The sequence below is a fragment of the Zootoca vivipara genome, chromosome 1 (assembly GCF_963506605.1).
Source record: "Zootoca vivipara chromosome 1, rZooViv1.1, whole genome shotgun sequence".
NCBI classification, from domain to species: domain Eukaryota; kingdom Metazoa; phylum Chordata; class Lepidosauria; order Squamata; family Lacertidae; genus Zootoca; species Zootoca vivipara.
Genome location: NC_083276.1, coordinates 69,770,106 through 69,789,589, shown reverse-complemented (window position 1 = coordinate 69,789,589; position 19,484 = coordinate 69,770,106). Strand labels below are relative to the sequence as shown.

General features: G+C 42.1%; 1 protein-coding gene across 1 annotated transcript in view; it reads right to left on the bottom strand.

The window, feature by feature from the left end:
- INSC (INSC spindle orientation adaptor protein) overlaps positions 1–13,869 on the bottom strand; it is a 125,475-nt gene extending 111,606 nt beyond the window's left edge. The window contains exon 1 of the mRNA XM_035119885.2: positions 13,659–13,869. The gene's annotated coding sequence lies outside the window, so the exon portion shown is untranslated. The remainder of the gene's footprint in view (positions 1–13,658) is intronic.
- Between the last annotated feature and the right edge of the window lie 5,615 nt (positions 13,870–19,484).

Below are 19,484 nucleotides of genomic sequence, written 5' to 3'. Positions count from 1 at the left end.
TTGTAATTGTGCATTTTGGAAAAAATCTTTGAAGGGTCAATGATAGAGATGTGGCACAATAAACTCTGGTTTTTTGTCATCTCTGAAAACACAACACATGAGGTTCAGCTAGCTAACAGGCAAACCAAATAAGACCCATTCTATGGTGAATGTATAGGTTTTACTATGTATGTAAACCACAAAGACACAGGAAGAACAGCCCTGACAAAATATTTGAAACTTGTGAAACACTAGAAAGTCCCCTCCTCCCTTTTTCTCCCACTTGTGCATCTTTCGTACTAAAGAAAACACTTAAATGACACGATTTTCTTAAATGTACAATGTAGTATTGTTCTGTCATTGTATAATTTGAGTTATGTTGAGACTTATGGGCATGTCTACCATTCCCTCTGTTTTCTAAAAAAATAAATAAAATTTAGGTCCATATATTTAATTACACAAGCTCTAACCTCATTTGCCTATGTTGTAAATGCTGGTTTCAAAACACCAATATAAATGTAACCTGATCCAAGACTCAAAAATCTATTTTATCAATGCTTTTTAAGCCATCTATATTTTTAAAAAAATGCATTGCAAAATTCAAATTGGAATCTTACTGCTAAAGTTAATGTATAGTCTCTACTGTGGCCTAAAAATCTTTCCGAATACCACAAAAAAAACCTTTGCCTCCAGTTACTGAGAATGGAAGAGAGTTGTTTGTCAAAATTATTCTTGACTTTAAGGGATATAGCCATGAGTGTTTGAGAATCTTGAACTAGCTGTAATGTTATTACCAACAGAATGGCTGAAAAACAAATACTATGTCAGCTGTTGTGAGCCTGTATAAGGTTAAGCAAACTGATGAGAGATTGAGAAAGACAAGTTATTATTAGCAAAGCTGAACTTTATAATCAAGAGTGGAAGAGAAAATTACTTCTAAGCACACATCATACACATAGCAGATTGGTGGGGAGGGCTTGTTGCTAAACCATATTTAACAAAAGAGGCAACATGGGCTTTAAAATCAGCCTTCCCCCTCCTCTAACATCAAAGCTCAAGAAATACTCTTGTGCCCTTCCTTGCACAACTGCCTAGTAGAGTAGGCCAGCTGTATCTTAACTAACCAGTTTCTCCTGCCACAACTTCCCTCCCCAAAGATCACTGCACTAATACTCCAACAGTGTGAACCCCAAGCGACCAAGGAATACGAGAGATTTCAAGAATCGGTGAGATTGGCAAACACACACTTCAGACCCCAGTAACCAAATTAAGGCATTTTATTAAGAATAAAAGGAAGAAGGCAAATGGACAGAGCAGGTTGGGAATAAAAAGAGCTTTCTGGGCCAAGTCTATCAGCTCTTAAGCTATTTACTTACAACAAAGCATTTAAAAATAAAGCTGCAAGGATGGTCAGTTGTAGGTTTTCTGCTGTTCAGAAAAGGATGAAAGGAACCTGGGGGTGGGTGGGACAGGTAAAAAGGCTGCATACAGCAGCTCACTTTTAAGGGCTCCCTCTCCCATGTTGGTTTGAGTGACACCAAGCTCCTTTGGACCAATCAAAGTCCAGAACTTGTTTGGCAGGTAAAGGAGATTGACACCTTTTGGGGAGTGGGTTGATGCTAGATCAGGCATCCCCAAACTGCAGCCCTCCAGATGTTTTGGCCTACAACTCCCATGATCACTAGCTAACAGGACCAGTGGCTGGGGAAGATGGGAATTGTAGTCCAAAACATCTGGAGGGCCGAAGTTTGGGGGTGCCTGTGCTAGATGCTTGGTGGAAAAACTGGGAGTTTTCCAGATTGCACCTTTCCTGTGATTTGTGGCTTCAGGCACTGACTGAGTACACGTCAGCCTCATTCAATGAAAATGGAGGGGCAAGAAAACATGCTTTTTTATTACAAGGCTTACAATGCACACTGAAATACACATCCACACATGACATGACCAGGAAAAAAATCAGCGTCCATTTTTCTATCAACTCTTATTAAATCTACTTGTCTTAAAATCCCCATGGTTCATAGAGTCATCATCTTCCCCAGGTGCCTTCTCACAAAGATTGATGTGACTTCTGTACATTCCTTTCTAAATCTCTTGGCAAAGGGCACAGGGATTTGCAAACCCCTGGACATTTTATGTGACATCTATGTTTTGTTCCAGGTCTCCCACACCTAAATCCATCTGTAAATATCCCAAGTTCTCCGCTGTACAGAAACCGCTAGAAAAATAGCATGTCAAAAGCCAAAGGATGGCAAAGCACCTTACTTTGTATTCTAAGCACCATATGCAGATTGCTTGCTGTTTAAGAAATTAAAGAGCAAAGCCGTGACCTAATGAAAAGGAAGGGATTATTCTTCAAATGCTTTCAGGTGCCAGCACTTTTGCAATGTTATGCTTTGCAAGTTCCCTGAAGTCATGCTGTGGATGGAGAGGGCAGTCGTGAAACAGAACACGACACAATCATGCATCTTGTCGATATTGTGCAAAAGGAGAGTTACCACAAGTAAGCCCAATTTTGGGGGGGGGGGTTAAGCCTGCTCTCGCGAGGCATGTGGAGAAGAGGAGGGGTGAAAGGCGAGATGGGAGAGTTTGCCATTTTTTGAGTTGCTGGCAGGGCAAACGCAGACCTCAGCAGAGCTCTGAACTGTGACTCTGATGAATGATCATTATGTGCTAATGACCAGTTGTAAATACTGTAAATAAAGGCATTAAAAAAAGTCAGGAGACTCTCATGGTGATTGTGTGAAGAGAGGAAGCCCATCAGCCCTGACATTCAGCACTTGTCTTTTAACAGAATTTTCATCTAGACTGCAGATCTCATAGTTCCTCATTTGCATTGTTAAGAACGTGTGGTGTTTTGTGTTTTTTTTTATTTTAGAGCCCTGAACTTTAATCTTTTCCAAAAATCGTATTAGGTTTGAACGGAAGAGCAGGATATCTTATTCTCACTTATTTCAATGCCTCTTTAGTCCCAGATAATTGAAGAGTGGATCTGAGATGGAAAATAGTTTTGTGGAGTTTAAAACTAGAAAGTGTTGTGTGCTCATAAAACCCCTTTCATCTATGTGATTACATAAATAGATGCCCAAATCCACAATGATGCAGAACAATTTATTTATATAGTGTCAATTGCTTCATCCCCCTGCCACTGCCAGTGCCGCCACCACGAATATAGATTAAAGAAACCCAGTGTTTCTATTTTCAAATGAAGTTGGCTGGAGTCTACCTTTGCTAAACAGTACATCAATGCTAATACTTATATTATTTTAACTCTGTAGGCTGTTACTTTGCCACACAGTTTATGAACCTGGCTTTTAAATGCCGATTCAACCTAACAAGAGATTTGTGGAGAAAGGAAAATAATCCAGAGGCATCTGATTGGCCACTGTGAGAACAGGATGCTGGACTTGATGGGCCAAAGCTCTTATGATTAGAAGAAATGAATTCTAGAAGCACACTTGCTAGTCAGGTAGACAGTAATAATAATAATAATAATTTATTATTTATACCCCGCCCATCTGACCAGGTTCCCCCAGCCACTCTGGGCGGCTTCCAACAAAATAGTAAAATACAGAAATCCATCAAACATTAAAAGCTTCCCTAAACAGGGCTGCCTTGAGATGCCTTCTAAAGGTCTGGTAATTGTTATTCTCTTTGACCTCTGGTGGGAGGGCATTCCAGAGGGTGGGTGTCACTACCAAGAAGGCTCTCTGCCTGGTCCCCTGTAACTTGGCTTCTCGTAAGGAGGGAACCGCCAGAAGGCCCTCGGCGCTGGACCTCTCCACCTTTGTCTCTAGCCCGCTGGAGATCATCGACCAGTGCGACCATGGCAGTTTCAGTCCCATGATGAGGCCTGAATCCTGAATGGAAGGGATCCAAATGGTCCGCTTCTTCCAGGCGTGCCTGGAGTTGTTCAGCAACCACAATCAGTATTGAGAGCTGATGCTTCTCATGGATGCCTCAGGAACATAGGAAGTGGTCATATGACTGAGTCAGACCATTTGTTCAGTACTATGCACTTACTGATGTTGGTTCTTTGAGGTGTCATAGTGGGCTCTTCCCACTTCCTCCACATAATGGATGCCTGGCTCTTTAGTTAGACTTACACATCTTACAAACCTAGAAATCAATTATATGTTTCATTTTGCTAGAGCAAGTAAGATCAATACATAAACTTTGAATTTATTTCACCAGTGTTTCTATTACATTTAATGTTAATGAATATCTTGAAAGAAATTGCTTTGATGCTACAGTTATCAATGCAAAGGAGATCTATTGCATAGTGTATTAGGAAATGTAGCTATTTTCACTTAAAATCAGGCTAAAAAGCAATAGTTTCCTAGAAAGAATTGAACAGTATTGAGCATAATGAATAAGCTATCTTCATGCATATTACGAATTGACTCGCATGCATATTACGAATTGAGCCACTTTTTCATTTGACATGTTCCAGGATCCAACAGAACTAGCATTCTGCTGACTCCTTTTGCTTGAAGTTACTCATCATTAGAAAAATTGCATCTAGATACAGTTAATTGCCAAATCAACATAATATAATCAAATCAAATTTACTAAAGCATTCCAAAGATATGTTGACTACCCAAGCAGCCAAGGTTAGATTGGATTCTTCTAGTTAAAAACTAAATTTAACCTTAATCCAGTACAGATTTAACCAAAGGGCTTAATTGTTGAAGAAAGGGTACAGAAATTTATTCCATAATTTTATATTGCATTCCTTATTTTTTCTCCAGATCACAGTATCTACTTTTTTGTATCCAGGATACAACATGCATCCCATAAACTCTTTTCAAGAGGAGCCACAGCTCAATGGTAGAGCAATTAATTCGTATGCAGAAGGTGGAGCATTGGTCCAACTCAATACAAGGCAGCTTTCCATTTCCTAGCTGCAAAGAATCATCTGACTCTATTCTTAGATGTAATGAAGTCCCATTGATGTGCAAGACTATATTCATACTACCTCTAGCATATCTCCCTAATCTAGCCTATTTGCATGGTTTGGTAGCTTATTGACAAATTCAGAAGGTTGTGCTTTATTATATTCCCACTAAATCCTTGATTCAAATTTTCACAAATTTTATTTTAAATCCTGTACCAAATCAGAGAGGGTAGGTGGAAGACCACACACACACACACACACACACACACACACACACACACACCCTTCATCTTTTAAATCATATGCAATTGTTTCTCAGAAGCACCTATGTCTCTGATTATTAAGGTATAAGGAAAGTAATGACAAGAAATGGTCTTGGTACATCCTGCCTTTTGGCCATTTATTTTAGAACAGTATATCACTTTGCCCCTCCTATACTGAAACTGACACCCTGTTTATACCATGGGGGGGTTAGGGGGAGGAGAGGGGGGAAATTACAGGGATAAGCCGGGGTGGGGAGAAAAGGGGGCATTATAGGTCATGGATCAGGACAGAGTTGGGGGATTCACAGGGATGAGGGAGGGGGATGAGGGGGCAATCAGTGAGGGGAGGAGTGGGGGAATCACAGGGATACATCATGGATCAGCACAGGGTAGGGGAAATCACACAAATAACCCACAGCAACGCGTGGCAGGGCCAGCTAGTACTTTATAATCATGAAAAAGAACGTTTAACTAAGTGAAACCAGTGAAATGTAGTCAGATGTATGAAGCACATTAAAAAATAAGAAATAAACAGAAACCCAAACAGAAACCACTAATGTCTGCCGGCACTGCTGCCAGTTAAACACAATGCATCAAATAGCAGTATTGAGCCTCAGACTAACAAAGAGAAGAACCGAGACCTAAATAAACAAACAGTCTGGAGTTACATGTTCTTGCATTGTTCATAACATGCTATTTTCCCCCCAGGACTTAAATTCACAGCAAGCTTCTTATATGCTGCAGTCAAGGTCTTATAGCTCTAAGAATTTCACAGCCTGCAACAGGCATTTCAAGTGGACCATGCAGTGTTCATCTGATCACATTTCAGTGCAAACAGCTAAATAAAGAATGAGAAGTCTTATATAAGTCAGTGTTCACCGAAGACACTTACGTCCATAGCTTTGAATCCATTTTATCTGCTCTCAGTCGCATCAAAGCAAAAAATACTTTTCTATTGTCCTCACTCTTCGGGGGGGGGGGACATTTTCTATTTGCCAATTTAACAGATGAAACATTTATTTTCCAGTTGGTGTAAAGTAACAGCAAGCTTATTAGACCCGATACTGATCCTCCCTGGAGGGTTCCAGTGAGCCAGTCACAAAAGGCACAGGTCAGAGAAATGAAGGAATTAAAAGACGGCAGGCAGGAAAGAGAAAGTAGTTAAACCAAACCACACACGCTTATCCTTTTGTTTGATGGGCTTGTAAAGGGAAAACATCAGTGGTTCTTATTGATTCCTTCCCCAGTTTTTAGCTGTTTTGTACAAATTTATTATGTGCACATCTGAAGGCACATATTGCAAACCACATAAGCTCTTGCAAGTTTACATCTTGTGGTTTTGCCACTTCCTAATTTCTGAAAGTGATTTATAAGAAGAAATAAACGGTATGTGTTGTTGTATGTGTTGTTATCTTTTGTTGAAATGGGGGTGAAACATCTTATTTGCCATTTTTCTTTTATTCTTTCCTATTCACACAATTTGGAGACCTTCACAGACTGCTTGGGTTTTCATCATCCTGAATACTAAGATGTCCTCTGCAAACTTGGGCACCCCACTCCTGATTGTGTGGCAAGGCCCCTCCCTCCATGTGAAATAAGACACGAGACACAATGAATAAATTTAAGTGGGTGAAAAAGGCCACAACTTTACTGGTTAAGAATGATGAGCGGTATTGGCTTAGGCATTGGAACCTATCTGGCTATATCAGACTGTAACCCGTGTGTTACAGTCTGGGAGAAATTAACCACCAGAAAGGATCCCGGTGATGTACATCTACTGGGACACCCCCTGTGGCCACCGTTGGGGGGTGCCATAAGGCCCTGACCTCCGTAGGCCCAGGACAAAGCTACCGCCCCGGAACCCCTTTAACGGAATTACTTCTCCAATTTCTGGGCAGAGGATGACGCAATCTGCCCCCCTTCTTTTATGCAAATTTCCAATGCCTAACCGCCACACGAGCCTCTTGAGGCGCGCCGCCAATACCCTCACATCCGCAACCAATCGGGTTGGGAGCCGGGGCAGGAAAGGCTGAGTTCCCGCCTCCGGTCGGTTTAAAATACGTGGAGCCCCACCTCCCGGCCGCCCCTATTGGGCGGCCCGGGTCTGACGGAGGCGGGAACTCCCACTTCGCGAGGGGGCTGAGCTCTCAGCCCCCATCGCGAGAGTTCGCTCGGGGCCCGCCCACAACACCACCTCCGTGGAGATGCGGAAGTGGTTTTCCAATTCGTTATTGAACAGATCTTTGGGAGACTTCACTGCATATCACCCAGCATTAAAAGGTGTATGATGGGCATATTTATAAAATTTAGGCTACAATCCTTTATCCATGACAGTAAGCTTCATTGAACTAAGAGGACCTTACATCTAAGTACACATGTAAGAACATAAGAATATAAGATCTAGCTGAGCATCCTCTTCTCACAATGGCCAACCAGGTTCCTGTAAGCTGGGCATGAACCCAACAGCACTCTGCCCACCTGAAAGTCCCAGAAACTGGTATTCCGAGGCATGATACCTCTGACAATGGAGACAGAATATAGCCATTGTGGCTAGTATCCATTGAATTTGTTGAATCCTTTTTAAAAGTCAATTCAAGTTGGTGGCTCTCACTGTCTCCTGTGGGAGTGAGCCTTAGGTTTTATTAAATTATTTAGTTACTTACATCTCTTCAGTGGTCAAGCCCAGGATATGGTACATGTTGTTCCTGGCTGGTCACTCATCTAGGCACTAACTAGATCAGGGGTCAGCAAACTTTTTCAGCAGGGAGCCGGTCCACTGTCCCTCAGATCTTGTGGGGGGCTGGACTATATTTTGAGGGGGAATGAACAAATTCCTGTGCCCCACAAACAACCCAGAGATACATTTTAGATAAAAGCACACATTCTACTCATGTAAAAACACCAGACAGGTCCCACAAATAACCCAGAGATGCATTTTAAATAAAAGGACACATTCTACTCATGTAAAAACACACTGATTCCTGGACCGTCTGTGGGCCAGATTTAGAAGGCAATTGGGCCAGATCCAGCCCCCAGGCCTTTGTTTGCCTACCCATGAACTAGATTGTGCTATTACAGTAGAGCTTCCTCCCAGGTAAGCATGGCTGGGAACAGCTCACCTTTTTATCCTCTGGCAAGGCAGTTCAATAATCTGCTTGCTTTCCAGTCTGTCACAGTGTGTCTGCGCCACAGTAATTTGAGGGGAGAAGTGAAAAGGTCAACCAGAAAGGAAGGGTCAGGTCAGAATAGACAGCAGAGGAAGGAATCTAGAGCAAAGGTCACTCAAAGCAGGCAAGCCATAATTCACAATTCAGCTTGCTGCTGACACAACATTGTTCAGGGTCATTAGCACAAAAAAGAACTGTGAGGAGCTGTAAAAGGATCGCTCCAAACTACGGTAGGTAAATGGGCTGTGAAATGGCAAAGGCAATTCAGGGCTGATCCACACTTCCTTCCGCCCTGCCACTTTCCCCTGGGAAAACCCAACAGTTTAGCACTGAATTAGAACAAACAGCAACTGGGTTTTCTGCAGGTTGCCATTTGTTCTGATTTAGCACCAAAGAGCAGATTTTCCAGGAGAAAGCACCAGGACAAAGGCAAAACCACTCAGACTCATGCCTAGAAAATGTGGGGCAGCATGCTCTTCTGTTGTTTAAGGAATTTAAGTCTTGCATATTTCTACCCACAGGGTATACACCACTTACCATTCTTTATTGCTGTAGATTATCTTACATGCTACTACACATTTAGAGTAAAAACTTGCCTTTAAAAGTAAGTCATTCCAAAAAACCACGCTTCATAGCTTTTTTACTTCTTCGTTCCACAGATTCTTGATTTTTCTCTTAATTTTTTTTTAATTCCTTGGGGAGAAATGGAGGGAACTTTCCCCACATACCTTCCCAGGTCCCACCCCCCTAGGACTTCATATGTCTTCTTACCTTCAGTTCACATCAATATTCATATCTGACCTCAGGCTTCTATGTGGTGGAGAACTGGCACTCTCCAATCCAATGTACCAATGTACCCTACAAGTGAAAACATATGACCAGGGGCAGAGCCAGCCCAAGACATTTTGACATCTGAGGTGAACTACAAAATGGCGCCTCCCTCCCTGCCAGAGAAAAAGGGATGGATGAAGATCTACATCAGGGGGATAAATATCTACATTGGGATTGGCTGCCCCTGAGGTTTCTGCCGTGTGAGGTGGTGACCTCACCTTACCACATAGGTGGGCCAGCCCTGACTGGCGACCTTCAGACAAGTGTCTGATCATGTGGAGGCCTGTTCATGTGATATCCCTCTGAAAGAGAGGGAAGGAATTGCTAATGGGTCCTTTATGGTACTAGCTATTCTGTGAAGACTAGCTCATACGTCATTATATCAAGGCCCGGAAACCTGTGGCCCTTCAGATGTTGCTGGACCCCAACTGCCATCAGCCCTGGCCACTGGCACTGCTGGAAATTAAAGTTCTTCGTCCCTGCATTGCATCACCACTGTTCCATTACCACACAAATCCCTTAAGTATCATATGAACAAGGGCTCTGTAAAGACATGGTCTTCACTCAGAGAAGACAGCAAGTCAAGCTCTCAATGACTTTTCTCATTGATGTATCACTCTTTGTTTCTTTCCATAATTATAAGGAACAGAGGGACAGTTTTCCTGAACAGAGGGCAGACTGTATCAATCAGTGCCCATGGCTTGTTATTGTACAGGTTGCCATATGTAGCCATGGAAACATACAATGGAATGTTTTCAGCTCAAATCTCAATTTCACTTTTGTTATCAACAACAAAACTCTCCACACAATTCAACACCAAAGACTCCATTAGGATGTTTTTGTTTACTGCCATATTCAGATTTTCTACCGCGATTCATTTCTATTCTTTTGCAACCTATTCTCTAGGCACTCCAAAACAATACAGTGATTATTTCTCATTTAAATTTGAGCTGTCTAGTAACACATTAAATTATGCACTCATGACAGATGCACATTAAAGTCATGATGGTTTCTAGGTCATAACAAGTCTATGAGGCTCGGAGTTGTTAATTTCAGCATCTGGATCTTATACTGAAGTAGATGTGTTAGTACCACTCACTCTTAAGTGAATAATAAAAAAGTGTTTAATGGAGTTCATTGCCTGCCAAGTGTGCATAGGATTCTTGCACAATGCAAAGGCAGAATGCATCAGTCCTGGGCATGAAAATGTTTAAAGCAGCTGGCCCTCCAGGTGTTGCTGTCCTACAACTCCCATTGTTCCTGGTCACTGGGCATGTTGACTGGGGCTGATGGGAGCTGAAGTCAGGAGGACTACAAGTTCCCCATCCCTGGTTTAAAGCACTAAAGCAGGCATCCCCAAACTTCGGCCCTCCAGATGTTTTGGACTACAATTCCCATCATCCCTGACCACTGGTCCTCTTAGCCAGGGATCATGGGAGTTGTAGGCCAAAACATCTGGAGGGCCGCAGTTTGGGGATGCCTGCACTAAAGCCCTGATGAAGTCTTTGGTGGGCTCCATATAGCCTTGCACCTATCTGCTTCGGAAGAGAGGTCTTCAGCAAACCATCTTGTTTACATCAGGGTGCCAGGGGAGCTTTACTTCAAATTTCAGCTTGGGGAACTGGTAAAATACCTTGGGTAGAATCCAATGCTGAGCTAATAGCAGGTGCAGGTAAGTGGGTGGTGGCCTGCAGTCGAAGGCAAAGCCAGGTGAGTAGAAGACAGCAAAGAAGGTGTTGGACAAGACTTGTTTTCTTGAAGAGGAGGAGTGCTTATAGGATTAAGGGCCAATGTCAAGGGAGTCCCAGTGATACATTGCATTCCTATGCCTAGATATGCATGCACAATAAGCATGGGCAAATCTGTCGGTTGCGGTTTGTCTCTGCTTCTCATTTTCCCAATCAATTATTTTTCTCCACATCAACTGGCGATTTTTATTTTTTTTTAAGCAAGTCCTCATGGAAAGTCATCAGCATTTTTGGGCAAGTTTCTCCTGCTATTTATAGTCTCCTGCAATTTTGCCTATACACTTTTTTGCGGAGCAATTCTGCCTAATATCACACATGGAGTTATAGTAGATCATGGAGGAGAAGGCTAGCAATGACTATGAGCCATGATGGCTATGCTTTGCCTCCACAATTACAGGCAGTAATGCTTTGAATACCAGTTGCTGAAAACCACAGAGGTGTGTGCTCTTGTGCTTGGATCCTGCTTGTGGGTTTCCCACAGTCATCTGGTTGGCCACTGTGAGAACAGGATGATGGATTAGATGGGACATCAGACTGATTCAGCGGGCTCTTTTTATGTTCTGACATAGTTGCATGCTCTTTTTGCTAATATACATTTTATCTATGTGTATGCATTTTTGTACACATTACCTGGCTGGAGAAATGTTCTACAGAATTTGTGCAAATTGTGAAGGGTCTGTCTTATAATTCACACATAGGTTTTAGAAGTGTGGATTATCTAGTTTCTTGTTAAAACACAAACAACATTGAACTCTCCTCCACCCCACCCCCCATTCCTAATCCACATAGGTAAAAAAGTAAGGTAGGTAAAAGACCCCTAGAAGGTTCAGTCAAAGGTGCGGCACTCATCTCACTGAGAGACACATTTACAACTTATTCATACTGAGAAGTTATGCTCTGTATAAATTATCTGAACAGCTATAGAGAAATTGTAATAAGGAAGAGACAGAGGTTTTTGAAAGTATGGTAGTGCTTACTGATGGTCCCTAGGCAAACCAAGTAAAGTCACTGGCCCAGATCACATGCAACACTCAAACCATGACTTAACATGAATTCCCAGACATGCAGCTTCCCAGAGAGAGAGAGAAGATCATGGCTGCTTTGCTCCTTCTCCAATCCTGTTGCTGCCACGTTGCTGTGAGATAAAGCCATGGTTTGGCATTACATTTGAACCTGGAGCAAGATAAACCATGAGTTCATACATAAACAATGACTTGGACCACAGCCACATGGAGGTAGTAGGAGCAGAGGTGGTAAAACCAGCCATAATCTCTCCAGTGACCTGAGCATTTGTTTGCGTGCCCTAGTGTTATATCCAAACTTGGTCTAGCTAACTTTTTATCTGCTAAGAATTCCTCAAAGGAATGGTAGTTATATATGGCCCACCACATGTAGATTCAAAGGGCTCCTCATGCCACTCTGGGCATCTGGTTTGCTGCTAAACTTGGCTAAGGAATAAAGAACTGGAAAGATATAGCACCGCTGTAGATATTACAAAGAGAGCTCCACAAAAATTTATAGATGTGGGTGTTTTGTATTATTTGTAATAACTTTTCTACACAACCATGTCTCAATTTCACACATAGCCATTCAACCACCTTTAACACACACAAAAACTGCTCATCCCTCCCAGTCACAAACTACTGGAGCCTATTGCGCGATGGGTGCTCCTTGTGCTTGTACACTTTTTTGTAGCATCAACACCATGTTGTCAGCATCTAAATGCCAGTCCACTTCTCCCCCACCGCCCCATTTTAATTCAGATTTACCCATCCCACAGAAACTCCAATAAGCAAAAAGCACCCCACCTGTTACAAATGACCAATTTGCAATACCTGAATGACCCATCAACAGTAGTAAGGATTATTAATACTATTAGGCCTATTAATAGCAGTAAGGCTTAGTATTAAAGTATTAGCAGTACAAAAAACACCCTGACACACACACTCTTCACAAATATACACACCCCATACACACACGGCTTGTTTAATTCTTTCAGACTACAGAGGAACTGTTTTCTTACCAGTAACATTACACTGAAATAAATGAAGAAGCAACTATACTGTATATGAAAACATCAATATAGATAAATTGCCTAGAAAAGATTTAAGAAACATCATGACCATATATACAAAGATAGACAGGACATAATGCACAACAGCATTCAGAAAAGATTGTCAGAATTAACTACAGTAAACCTATTCGGTAAAATGAAGCAAATTTACCAGAAGGATTGATTTTATATCCTGGTGGGCATTAATGCAGTCTCACAGGCACATTAGAAGACTATGAATGTTGATGCATCACTGTAATATTCTTTTGTTTTCATTTTTCATTCTATAACTCACCAGTGAACATCATTTATTTATTTATTTATTTATTTATTTATTTGCTTTGTTATCTTCATTTACCAACTAGTTTTGTAATTCTTCTTATGCATAAAAATTCTGACTAAAATGCAGGCAGATGCAGAAAGTAAACAGAATCGCTGTAAAGTAGAAGACTCTAGAGAATCCACATTCAAAACTTTTTCATAACTACTTTTTGAGCTTCTTTCTGCTTCTTGGCTGCATATAAAGCAAGTTATCATTGAAATGGTCTAAAGAACAATTGAGAGATCTGTTTTTATGACAACTGTTCGAGAGTTAACAATGTTAGTGCCAAGATCACTAGTGGTGTTTGATATTCTATCCAGCTGCATATAAAATATGTACTGTAATAACTTTAAGGAACTAAGATAGTCACTCCACTCAAAACCAAAGAAGTAAATACTCACTTGTTCAGATGTGCTCCATGAATATGGGGAAGCCAAGAAGAAAAACTGACCGAATGATGATAAGTCACAGAAAGTTAGACAAAAGGAACAGTAAACATCAGAGGCTAGCCAGTATAAATCCTCTCTTCCTCCCCTTGCTTGTATACTCTTAAAAACTAAATGCAGTGCATTGAAGAAGGGAAACCCACTTTTCAGCAAAGACTACATCCTTCTGTCAGTCAAACACTGCATAGTTTCAACTAGGCATCTATCCAAAAAGACATGGAATTATTCTATTTTTGTCTCCCATTGCAGTAGAAACATTTTTACAGATTTGTGGCAAGGGCTTGAAGTTTTATGGTGGTCAGCTGGAGGAGGAGAAGCATAATTAAAGGCCCTGATGAGGTTAAACTAGCCCAGAGAAAAGGAGCTGAGCACATTCAAAGAGCAAGATAAACATAGATGTTTTTCCCCCCCAGAGCCTTTAATGGAGGAAGCATCACACACAAACGAAAACACCAGATGCAGTATACAAGAAAAATCTGTAAATGCAGTTTAATCACAAAAATGTTTAAAAACTGTCAATAGTCTTTTTTTCCAAAATGAAATTTTGGACTTTTTATATTTAAAAAAAGACATAGCACTAATATATTTACCATCTGGAGAATGTTACAGATGTTTCCTTCAAAAGTAAATCTTATTTTACTCAATCGCTTATGATAACTAAAGCACATCTTTTCGCACTACAGCCCTATACCCACCTTCTAAGGAGTTTCACTGAACACAATGGGACTTATTTCTGAGTAGATATGCATGTTAATAGTCTTCTCCAAATGTATCATTATGTGAACAAGCGGCATGCTGTCACACCCTGCTGAAAAGTTCCCAGCTCACTCTTCCCTTGCTTCTGCTATTGACCACTGCTCATGGTTTGCTGGGAGAGAAACAAACCATGGGTTTGCAATGTCACACACAGTCAGCCTCCAGATGCTTTCTTCCTCAGCACAGTGGCAGCAGGATTAGCAGAGGAGTTAATTCATAGAACCATCGAGTCTGAAGGGGCCTGAGGATCATCTAGTCCAACCCCCCTGCAGTGCAGGAATATGCAGCTGTCCCATATGGGGATCAAACCTGCAACATTGGTATTATCACAACCAACTGAACTATCCGACTAGGAACTTTTGAAAGCAGTGTACAGATGTGGCTGGACTCCAGCTCTCATCAGACCCAACCAGCATGACCATTGGTCAATGATGGCAGGAGCTGAAGTCCAACAACATTGGCAAGACCACAGGTTCCCCATCCCTTCCTTAAAGCATGGAAGCAGACCCTTAGGCCAGGCATCCCCAAACTGCAGCCCTCCAGATGTTTTGGCCTACAACTCCCATGATCCCTAGCTAACAGGACCAGTGGTCAGGGAAGATGGGAATTGTAGTCCAAAACATCTGGAGGGCCGTAGTTTGGGGATGCCTGCCTTAGGCACTTAGAAGACAAGAAACCAGGTCACAAGCAAAGGAGGGTAACCTATCATCTAAGTTTCTGTTTTTCCAGGGATGGTTCCCATTTTCTGTTCCCTGTCCTCCCCTCCAAAAAAAAACCCTTTTGTTTCCATTTGGTTTTTTAAACTATTTTCTTTTATTCTAGCCCAGGCATCCCCAAACTGCGGTCCTACAATCCCCATGATCCCTAGCTAAGAGGACCAGTGGTCGGGGAAAATGGGAATTGTAGTCCAAAACATCTGGAGGGCCGAAGTTTAGAGGTGCCTGTTCTAGCCCCTCTCTAGAGTCTACTTGGTCGCTTTTCTACTAGGGGACGTTGCTTGTGCTGTTACTCCTTAGTGCTATTCTACCTCCCTGCTGGAAAATGTCAATGACCCATCTAGTCCAGCCTCCTGTTCTCACAGGAGCCTACCAGATAACTATGGGAAGACATGAGTGCAACAGCATACTCCATACTTGTGAGTATCAGCCACTAGTATTCAGAGGCTGACTACCTCTGACAGTGTAGACAAAATTCAGCCATTGTGGCTAGCCTTATCCCCCATTAATTTGTGCAATCTGCCCAAGTTATTCCAGTTCTTAGTGGAAGGAATCAGGCCAGTTCTAAGTTCAGCCTAAGTGAGCAGGCAAATGTTTAAGCATCTCCAAAAACAAATGTACATACCATATTTGCTCCATATTCAGCAGCTAAAAAAGCCAATGCAATTCTGGGCTGCATCAATAGGAGTATAGCATCTAGATCAAGGGAAGTAATAGTACCACTGTATTCTGCTCTGGTCAGACCTCACCTGGAGTACTGTGTCCAGTTCTGGGCACCACAGTTCAAGGAGGATACTGACAAGCTGGAACGTGTCCAGAATAGGGCAACCAAAATGGTCAAAGGCCTGGAAATGATGCCTTATGAGGAACGGCTTAGAGAGCTGGGTATGTTTAGCCTGGAGAAGAGAAGGTTAAGGGGTGATATGATAGCCATGTTCAAATATATAAAAGTATGTCATACAGAGGAGGGAGAAGGGTTGTTTTCTGCTGCTCCAGAGAAGCAGACACAGAGCAATGGATTCAAACTACAAGAAAGAAGATTCCACGTAAACATGGAAGAACTTCCTGACAGTAAGAGCTGTTAGGCAGTGGAATTTGCTACCAAGGAGTGTGATGCAGTCTCCTTCTTTGGAGGTCTTTAAGCAGAGGCTTGACAGGCATATGTCAAGAATGCTTTGATGGTGTTTCCTGCTTGGCAGGGGGTTGGACTGGATGGCCCTTGTGGTCTCTTCCAACTCTATGATTCTAAATACTTGGGTTATGCCACCAGGCAACCCAAAGCAAGCCATATGCAGCCACTACTTCCACTGTTCCTTCATACTCCTCCGATACATATAGTTTAGCCCCCATTAATATCCTCTCATTGCACACCATATGAGAAGTATGAAAAGGCAACCTTGGGATACGATCACAATTTGCACTGCGTGTATCTCACTAGACTAGCAGCACTGAAGAGAACATTGTCTGTTGAAAAGAATTGTCAGCAAAAGAGATCATATCTTTTTCAGACAGCAGAGTTTTTCCTCCCCAATTCTTTTTCCCCCTCTTTATTTCTCAGCTCAGATCTTTGCATATCTTTCTTGATGCCCAAGAAAACAGCATAATGGGAAACCCACACAGGAAATATCCCAAAAAATATGCATGCGAGGAAGCCACGAGAAACTGAGGTGCACGCTCAACACTCTGCGCTGGAAAGGTGTGCCTCTGTTTCTTTATCTGGAACAAGATTTCTTTTCAATTGGATTCAAAACTCTGTTTGTTTTTTGCTACGTTTGAAAGAAGTAAATGATCCCACATGTGGAAATTCTCTGCTTCCAACATGAAATGCAGACAGGGCACACCCAATGTTGGTTCCCCCCCCCCTAAAAGCAAGAAAAGCCTACGCTTAAGAAAAGTGAACGATATATATAATTAAGCAAGCCAATACGAATGCATCAAACAGCATTTTCTTTTCTTAGCTTAGTAATTGTCCCTTAAAAACTAAACTCTCTCTCTACAGGATGTTAGTCTGGTAAATTACAGGTTTTGGCTGAAGTCTCTCTATTTCTCAGAGAACAGAAGGATTCATTGCAAGATCCCAGCAAAGATAGAGTAGACTACACAACTGACCTTGCTGCTTAAAGTTTCATCTTTTCAGAAACTCTATATACTTACAGTTTCTCACTTTCTTAGATTTCTGAAGAACAAACTGCTCAGTTATGTTTTCTCTAAACTAGCCTGGGGGAATAAATCACCACTGCAATCCCTTTTGTAACCGCTTGGATCTATTCTTTGTCTCCTCTTTCTCCTCCCCTCACTTGGCTTTCCTACAAACTTCTGCTCTTTCCTGGGTGGGAACATTTACTAGAAGTTCATTTAAAGAAACAGTAACCCTGGGCAGAAAGCAAAGGACTTCTTCTTCCATCCACCCCATGCTCAGATTCATTAAAAGAGAATTGGCAGAAAGGCCTCAAGGATCAAGGCAAACAATAAGAGTGATTGATTGAGTGAATGAGAGAGTAAGGAGTACACGGAAGAAGAACAAGTGTCCTTACTTGAATTAAACTGATTTAATTCAGTTTAATTTTCTTTTCTAGAAGCTGGAAATAGGGACTAGACCAGAGAGAGAGAGAGAGAGAGAGAGAGAGAGAGAGAGAGAGAGAGAGAGAGAGAGAGAGAGAGAGAGAGAGGAGGGAGGGAGGGAGGGAGGGAGGGAGGGAGGGAGAGGGAGAGAGATCTGTGCTGCAGCAGATTGATTCTTGATATCTTTTTCACAGAACTATTCCCTGAAGGGATCCTGCAGACAGAATGGAAAATTTCACAAAGAGGAGAGCCTACATAGTGGCATAATTTGCTGCCTCCATTGCATCCTCATTGGGCCATCCAGCAGAACTTTTCTGGGCAATGCAGGGTCTTTTACTGTCTGGCCGGAAGGAGGGGCAGAACTTATAGTATCTCACTGTGACTCCACTGTTACAGCTGATGAATCTCAAGGGGTGTCCAGAACACTGTCTAGTCTTGTTATGTTGGATGAGTTTCCGTTGGTAAGGCTTGAGGACCTAGGTGTTCCCTCTTTTCCTATCCTGGGCTGCAGCTCCTTCTCTACATCGTTCATTCTATTATTATCAGGTTAAGCAGTATTTCCCTTTTGGGAGAAAATAGAGGCAAAGTCTGACCAAACTGCAGGAGGCAGTGGAAGACAGGAGTGTCTGGTGTGCTCTGGTCCATGGGGTCATGAAGAGTTGGACTCTTCAACAAGGTGTTGAAGTAGTTCCACCATCTCTCTGTCACTCAGTAGCATGTCTCCACCTTCTCCACACAGAGGACCAACTACCAGTACTTCCTTGTTCTTGTTCTTCCTCTTGCTTTGAACATAGCCAAAGAACCATTTATTATTATTGTTAACCTCCCTTGCAAACCTGAGGCCTTCTCCATGCAAGTATTGGCTGCTCATTTATACTCTCCCTTTGTGATTTGCCCTTTCTTCCATTTCTTATTCATGCCTCCTTTTAAATCAGAAAGCTCCTTATGCAGCCACCACAGTTTCTTTAGATGCCTCCCACTTTTCTTCCTTTCTGGAATTGTTTGTGTGTGTGCCTTCAATATCTCTCCTGTAAGAAACTCCCATCCATCATGAACACCCTACTCTTTGGGTGTTTCTGGCCATGGGATCTCACCCAGTAGTTCATTTCACTTCTCCCTCACCCAGAAACTACACTGCCTGCTCTATGGTTTGAAGTGCAACAGGTTTTTTTTTGGGGGGGGGGGGACTGGAAGTAGCTATAATATGAAGGAGCTTTCTTTCAGGCTCTTTCCTTTGACTTGTAAAAAGAAGGCATTGTTACTGGTGATCATGCTCGTATTTATTTGTCTGAGATACTGATAATGCCTCCAAGGGGTTCTCATAAGTCTAGACATGTGTCTCAGTATGAATGTTGTGCAGGATATTAAGGTTCCGGGGTCCATCCATCTGCTCAAAGATATAATGAACTCTTCACTCAGCAAACTCTGTAATTATTCTCAGGATAGCTCTGAGGGCACCAAGCATGTATCATGAAGAAAAGGTTTCATTATCTCCTTAGCTTGTGAATAGGATTATTTTACGAACATCCTCTGGGGAACGATTTCTTATATTGTTCATTGCCCCTTGGGGCAATTCATTAAAAAAAAGAAACTTTCTCTAGGATTGCAAGCTGACCAAGGCTTGGCTTGCTCCCGTGACTTTTCAGCATTATCTATCTGCATTATCCATGCTGATCTATTGATCCATGTGTAAAGATCAAGCTGTTGTCAAAGGCACAGCAGCAGAGGTCTGTAAAAAAAAAAGTTG